At 40.5% G+C, this 7,011-nt stretch overlaps 1 protein-coding gene across 1 annotated transcript in view; it reads right to left on the reverse strand.

Moving 5' to 3' along the window:
* Window positions 1-1,030, reverse strand: part of LOC111867113 (sodium-coupled monocarboxylate transporter 1) — a 55,614-nt gene extending 54,584 nt beyond the window's left edge. Inside the window, exon 1 of the mRNA XM_033752555.1 lies at window positions 673-1,030. The gene's annotated coding sequence lies outside the window, so the exon portion shown is untranslated. The remainder of the gene's footprint in view (window positions 1-672) is intronic.
* Between the last annotated feature and the right edge of the window lie 5,981 nt (window positions 1,031-7,011).

Below are 7,011 nucleotides of genomic sequence, written 5' to 3' on the forward strand. Positions count from 1 at the left end.
CACAATGGATGAAGACTAAAAAGGAATTGGCCAGCCGACCCGAGAGAGGGTTAACGAAGACTTATCTCTGGATAAGCCCTCTCTACGTCACGGGGAATAATACAGCCAATTATCTTATAGAATCAAATGTAATTCTGATTGCTAATTATATGTAAATAAAAAAAAGTCACAATATCTTTATGTTATGACTCAACCTTTACTCTCGTGACCATAAATCAATAAATGCTTCATTTTCTCTGTGTTTACTTCTAGACCAGCCTCCTTCCTAGCTTCAGACAGAACTTGTGTGTTTTTCTTTATGATATTTCTGTTATTTCCCAATACAGTCACATCGTCGAATAGACAAGGAGCTGATGTGTTCAACCCAATTTCACTCCCACCTGGTTTTCTTGGACCTTCATGTTGTTTATTCCAAACAAAAGTTGGAAACCAGTGGTGATAAATGGATGCTCAATTAAAGTTATAGAAAGGAAGGAAGAAGGGAAGGGAAAATTATAAAAGAGTGGACTTCATAGGTTTCGATACATTGCATAATTTCTTTCGTAATATGAAGTCACAATTTATTTGAAAATACTTACTAAACGGAAATTCCATAGAAAGGAAAGGAACCAAATTCACATAATTTTAACAAACTATTTTCAGGGGCGAAGGGTTTTATAGCCCTTTACTTACCACTTATCGCCCAGACCGCCCAGACAGTGGTCCGCCGCAGACAGCCTGAAGCCAGTTGCTGTTATGTCTCGTGCTAACGGAGACAAAGACGGATCTTACGATATATACTGAGCAGCTCACAGTCCAGGCTTTGTCATGAGACTGCTTCACGTTATTGTGGACTTCCTTAACATATTATCTCTTTCCTTACATAGCTCAACTTCACACATGGAATTTGGCATGTTGTTAAATTTTCATTTGAAGCCAAAACCATAAAATTTCAGTGATATAGAACTTGCACTATTACAACACGAATTCTGTTTTCGAGAGAACTGAGACATGTTTCACTGATTTAGCCACATTGCCGTGCTAGCAAGAAATAATGATAAGTTACTTTCCATTAGAGACCCGTGTACTAACACGGAGGATTTACATACGAGACAGGGTGCATTGAAATTTCTGTTGTCGCCAGTCACAGGTTAGACCGGCTAGACAGTCGTAAATTTGTTTCGGTGTGTCATACACAGGCAAAGTCCTTCGATTTATGCGCTATCTGTCGGAGCAGCACATGTTACTCTCGACTCAAACGACTATCCAAGACGCCGTGGCCCAGCTGCGATCAACAGGGATGGACAAACATGTGACGTTCATTGTGGATATGGCCTGCCAGGGTATGAGCGTCATTCTTGAGGAGGTACAAATAATTTCAAACTCATCTGCTAAGAGCACTTCGTTATGATGTAATACGTGTATTTCACACTTCCCCTTTCGGAACTCTAGTGTTAACTGCTTGTCACCACCGTCACATCAAATACAATCATTAAATAGTATTAAATTCTATTATTAGAAACTAAGTTGTTTTAGAGCAGTGTAGTATGACCATCATATAAAAAAATGCCGCACCATCTTTTTACAGGGTGACAAACTCTCTCACGAACGTTTCCCGGACGCTCATGACTCCTAAGTAGAAGGAATAACACGTGGAGCTGAGCCCTTCTTCAGATGCCGCAATTTGTGAACCCACTCAAGAACTTCCAAGAATTTTATGGAACCAGAAGGTTCATTACCGTGTTAACAAGAACCCTTCACTGGTACCTATTCTGAATCCCCCCCCCCCCAAAAAAAATCAAGCCCATACCATCACATCAGATCTGTCAAAGATCCATTTCATTATTATCCGCCCACCTACGTCCTGGTCATCTTTGTAATTTATTTCCTTCTGGCTTTCCCACCAATATCATACATGCATTACTCTTCTTCCACATTCTTGCTTCATGCCCTGCCCATCTCATCCTCTCCTCCTTCTAATTATACTTGGCGAAGAGTACAAGTTATGAAGCTCCTCATTATGCTGTTTTCTCCAACCTCCCATCGCTTTGTCTCTCTTAGGTCCAAATATTCTCCACAGCATCCTGTTCTCAAATCCCCTCAGTCAATGTAGCTACCTTAATGTCAGAGACCAAGTTTCACACCCATACAAAATAAAAAAAAAATGTTTTTTTGGAAAGCAGACAAGAAGTGACAAGGTTCTGAACTGAATGGTAGCAAGCAATACCCGAGTTCAACCTTCTTTTTAATTTCCTCTTGAATCAGGTTTTGATTTCTTATCGTTCCCAATATCTGAAGTCTCTCACATTTTCAAAACATCTGAAAGTGTGTGGAGGTCCGACACTTCTGGGTTGTTTCATTTCAATTTCCTAATATAATTGATATTGGGGAATCAACACAGATATTTATGTGAAGGCGACTTAAAGAAATAAATCATCCCCATATGTAGATAAATCTACGAAAAAGAAACAACAATATGACGTAAAAGTGTATGATCACGTGTATCTTTCTAAAATTTTGGGTCGCAACATGAATTCAGGTACAGAAGAATTAAATTTAGTGAATAAAATCATCTGTTCCTCTATCCGTGCTATTTATTGGTTCTGTTTTGAAAAGAGTGCTTCGCAGTTGGCAGCACTGCAACAGAATCTCTTTGTTTTGAAGGATGTACGAGTATGAAATCGTTTCTTTCACTTTAATAGAAATATCAGCTATTGCAACGTCTTCACTGCATTTGTTTAGCTCTGTAAGCTAGCAACACGTCACCTCCACACATGCATTACGCACTGGAATTGACATCACGAATATGACTGTTTTAACCTCATTGGGCACTGGAACTTCCTGGTGAGAACATACTTTCACGCACTTTCCTCCCAAAACTTGCAATTTGCATCAGAGTAGCAATGTTGGGTTGAAATGTTGCGAATTCTGTATGCAACCGGTCCCTGACGACCACGGTTTGATATCACAGCACCACCGCACCCTTCCTCGGCTGTCCTTACGTAATTGCACGCAACGGACTGAGGCATTCAGTGTGAGTGACGTGGCTTTCGTCATTAGAGTTGAGCCACTTCATTAGATGAGCGTTTGTATTAGTGCAAGAAGAGAGCTGGGTTTTCTGGGTTTGGTTAAATTCAGTTTCATGAGAAACGCCTCTGTTTTTTCCCAAACATATTTGTTTTTCTTCTGCTTCTCCATGTTACCCTTGAGAACATTCATTACATTGTCACGTATCCGCAGTTTGCGTGACTAATAACACACTTCTGACACAAGTTATGACATGTTCATGGCTGCATGACTAATGGTGTGACAGTATACATTTTTGAATTCTTGAATCCAATAATTCGATCCAATCGATCGATCAAGCAAATCCATACACATCTGACACCAGCAGTCACGTGTTTATGGTTCCGTGACCAATAATAATGGCTGCAGTGTCTCTTAGTCACAATGAATTTCAACGGCTTACATGAAATGACTGCCTAAGACTAACTCCATTCTGACTGGACTACGACTGTCTTTTTCTTCTAGTGTTTCTGTTACTGTGACTAGCTTGGTTCTGATTTACGAATCGCGCACTTCTGCTTTATGAAAGAATTACGAATGAGGAGTGAATCACTTCTTAGCTCCACGGCCGCTTATACAGCGTCGCGTATCCTAGGAAGTATTTGTTGAATGTTCGTTTACACAGAAACGCACTTTGTGCCGAGTTGGTAGCTAGGACCCCCCCCCCTGGATACGTGTTGTGTACTGAGTAGTTTCCTAGAAACAGCCTATGTATCACAATACGAAATAGTTCACTTCCTTTGAGTTTTAATTGGGGACTAGAATCACAAGAGTGAGTTGGAGATAAACGAGAAATAAGGTGGGAGAATGAACAATTCCTCATTCTAAATTCCCATACTCTTAGCTCTTCAGTTACACCCAAAGGAATTTCGGGCAATCTGTTCACCCACGCTAAGAAAGTACGGTTTAATAGCAGGCCAGTTTTGTCTTAGTCGAAAGCTGTAGGGACGAAGCGTTAGCTACCACGTGGTAAGGTGACGTCATAGTTCTCTGTGTTTCTCAGCGTTGTATAGAAATGCAAATATGGACAGCTAACCCGCCGTACACTTGCCCCAGGATGTGAAATATTTGAATATATTTACAACTAAAATTTCGACATCTACCGACATTTTGAAACCGCGACAGAATGACAAATCAATTTTTATAACCTGCATAACCTGCTGCCCCAGTACATTCTTCAAAATCGGAATAAAACTAAAGCACCCCATTTTACTTACTGCCTTATCCTTTCCAGAACATTATTACCACCGGGAAACATTTGGAACTACAATTACTGGATGCGTCACTTGGAATCGAAAAGTAAATTTTAAGACCCTGCTCTATTTCCACCACATTATGCGCAGAATTGATAAATAATCATGAAAATGATTAGGAGCCAAACTCCAGTTCAGTAGCTTCGGCTGTGGTCATACGGTAGACCTGGACAAGCTGTCTGACACGTCTCATCACTTGGCAAACTCTGCTGCAGTCACTTCTGCGTAAGGATGAAGTTGCATCGTCATAACATCTGATTCAGTTTGTTGTTTTTCCCGTAAAACATTGGCGTTGAGAACCGGGGACCACCAGCATGTCTTGTGATGTTGGTCTCTTCTCTGTGGGAAACTGAAAAGTTCTTGTCGAAAATCTTAACCAGTAACATTCGTGTGGCTAGTTTTCTTTCACTTTACATTCTATTTCCTCAGGTGTACGCTGGTCTAAGATTATTATCGTTGCCGACACTTCTTCCCATGTCCGTTTATCATCTTCACTGAACGTAAAAATCACAAAGCTGAAAATGGATACTACTGTAACTTTTACTTGGTCGCACAATGGGTCATGTAAGAGAGATAAGCGTTAAAGTATTTAGGCGATGGAGCCAGCAATTCACTGCAAAAGGCCATCGGCATTTCTTGGTTTCAGATTAGTGCAATGTGCTTTAAAAGCAAGTTATCGTACCTCACGGAAACACGGAACCTGTGGTCTCATTAACTGTGCATCCGGTAGTCAAGAAACAACAGTCTGCTCTCCTTGGAGATGCTGATTTACTTACTTACTCATGGAGCTGAGCCCTTCTGGAGGAACCGCCAATTCTGCAATTACTCAAGAACTTCCCAGCATTTTATGGAACCCGAAAGTCCATTACCGTGTTCACAAGAGCCCTCCAGTGGTCCATATTCTGAGCCAGATCAATCCAATCCATACCACCCCATCGTATCCCTTTAAGATCCGTTTTAATATTGTCCAGCCACATATGCCTTGCTCTTCCCAGTGGTCTCTTTCCTTCTGGCTTTCCCACCAATATCCTATATAAATTTCTCGACTCCCACATTCGTGCTAAATGCCCTGCCCACCTCATCCTCCTTGACTTGATCATTGTAATTATACTTGAAAAAGAGTACAAGTTATGAAGCTCCTCATTTTGCCGTTTTCTCCAACCTCCTCTCACGTCATCTCTCTTCGGTTCAAATATTCTCCTCAACACCCTGTTCTCAAACACCCTCAGTCTGTGTTCCTCCCTTAAACTCAGAGACCAAGTTTCACACCCATACAGAACCACAGGCAAAATTATTTTTGTATATTCTAATTTTTATGTTCTTGGACAGCAGACGAGAAGACAAAAGGTTCTGAACTGAATGGTAGCAAGCATTACACGAGTTCAATCTCCTTTTAATTTCCTCCGCAATCAGGTTTTGATCTGTTGTCGTTCCCAACTGTGCCACATTTTCAAAACATCTGTTAGCTATCTTTATGTCCTGATTTTGCCCTGCATTCTGGTGACGAGACAGCGGCATACACTCAGTTTTCTCCGTGTTTACTTCAAGACCAACCTCCTTACTTGCGTCAATAAAAGTATGTGTGTTTTTCTTTATGGTATCTATATTATAAACCAGTAGATTCACATCATCGGCATAGGCCAACTGCTGATGTGTCCCGTTTAATTTCAGTCCCGCCCGGTTTCCCTGGACCTTGCTAATTGCATATTCTAAGGCAAAGTCGAAAAAGGAGTGGCGATAAAGCATATCCTTGTCTTAGACCATTCTGGGTAGGAAATTTATCAGACAGTTGTTTACCTACATGGACTATACGTTTCGTTTAACTGTCTCATTATACCCTCAATTTTTCTCCAATGTCTGACGAATGCAAAAATTTGATCTGTAGTTGATCTGTTATGTCGAAACCCACACTGATGATCCCCAATAATTTCATCTATGTATGGACTTAACCTTGAGAGAATAATATTGGATAAAATTTTGTATGAAGTTGATAGCAGTGATATCTCCCGATAATTACTACAGTCAGTTTTATCACCTTTCTTGTGAACTGGTACAATAATAGACTCCTTCCACTGATCAGGCAATTTTTACTTATGCCACATAGAAGTAATTAGCTTGTGAATCTTAGAACGTAATATTTCGCTGCCTGCTTGAACAAGTTCTGCCCGAATTTGATCACTACCTGGCGATTGATACCGTTTCAATTTTGCAATAACACTTTCAACCTCAAAAGGGCTAGGATCAGGTACTAACGGCTCAGCTGTATGGATTTCTGTCTGCCTAACATCACTGACCCTATGTACATTCAGTAACTGAGAGAAGTAGTTCCTCCACATATTCAAAATGTTGTGGGAATCTGCAAGCAGATCACCATTATCATCCTTCACTAAGTTACGGCTAGGCTGGTAACCCCTCTTGAAGTCATTTATTCCTGTATACAGGTCTCTAATGTTCTTGTTCTTACTGTTCATTGCAAGCTGATCAATTTTGTCTTTCAGATATTCCCTCTTTTTGTTCCTGAAATGCCTGCTGGTTTCACGTCTTATATTGTTCAGATTATCCCTATATATTTTCCTTGGATCTTGTAACCGCTGCAGTTTGTTTTGTTTTCTTGGTCTAGTAATTCTGAGCATCCTTCATCGAACCATGGCTTATGCTTCTTTGGTTCATAATGTCCTAGACTCTCCTTGGCAGAAATTTTGATATTCTCTCT

This window comes from Cryptotermes secundus, unplaced genomic scaffold (assembly GCF_002891405.2).
Source record: "Cryptotermes secundus unplaced genomic scaffold, Csec_1.0 scaffold291, whole genome shotgun sequence".
NCBI classification, from domain to species: domain Eukaryota; kingdom Metazoa; phylum Arthropoda; class Insecta; order Blattodea; family Kalotermitidae; genus Cryptotermes; species Cryptotermes secundus.